The following is a 1,036-nucleotide window of genomic DNA, read 5'->3' on the forward strand; positions in this document are numbered from 1 at the left end:
TCCAGAAAGGGGGAAGCAAAGAAAATAGAGAAAGAAGCAGCAGCTAGGCTTGGTAGTAGCAAGGCCAAGAAAGAAAAGACCATATGTATCTAACATGAGGCATTTTTTAAATGATCCACGTTACGGAATGTAGGACTTTCACTCCTACTCAATCTCCCCACTCTACTCCAGGCATCCTCCCCATAGCTACAAAATATATATATATATACAGAAAAAAAATCTTTGGCGTTTATTGGACTTCTTGACAAAACCATTGAATGTACAATATTCCAAATCTAAATTGATGCAGCCTGAAACAGAATCAGGGTGTGGCTGAGAGAACAATTGACATTAGGCTGGTGACATACCCAAAATCTATAAGTAAGATAGATCCAGATTTTCTTGGGCCTAAAGTAATACAATTTGAGAGATTCTATTTTAATGGGAAAAACTCTTCAAAAATACAAAGTTAGCTACAGGGTCTTGGAAGGATCCCGTGTACATGATGGTTACTACAACGAAAGCTTCGTTTTCTTCAAAGTAAATCCACCTTTGCCTATAAGTCAATCCAATTGTGGGGACTTTTTCTAAATCAAATAAAATATTGTTCAAGACTTTTCCACAAAAGATAGGAACATTAGGACTCTGGATAGAGTGGAGTAAGGATGGAAATATATAAAAATAAAGTTGTTTATAAAGTCAATGTTTATCATTGTGTTATCTAAATCATTTCTTATGTACCCATCATCGACACATTCTTTTAATTAAATGCATGTCTGATATAGAAACCATCTCATTATGTTACTATAATCAGATAGGAGCAGTTTGTGTCATTACATTTAAATACATGGTAATTCTCTATGTTGAGGTAAGTATATATAGAATGTTGATTGCGCTGGTTTCCAGTTACTCTTATTAAAATTTGAAGATAATCTGCATGAATTATAGTGCATGCTATTATTATAATATGGGTGTAAAATAAGCAAGAAGTAGTTTTTTTTTGTTTGTTTTAATTCTTCTAACAATGAGGGATGAGTGTCTGAGAAAGAAGTTGTCA

The sequence above is a fragment of the Pteropus alecto genome, unplaced genomic scaffold (genome assembly GCF_000325575.1).
Source record: "Pteropus alecto unplaced genomic scaffold, ASM32557v1 scaffold72, whole genome shotgun sequence".
NCBI classification, from domain to species: domain Eukaryota; kingdom Metazoa; phylum Chordata; class Mammalia; order Chiroptera; family Pteropodidae; genus Pteropus; species Pteropus alecto.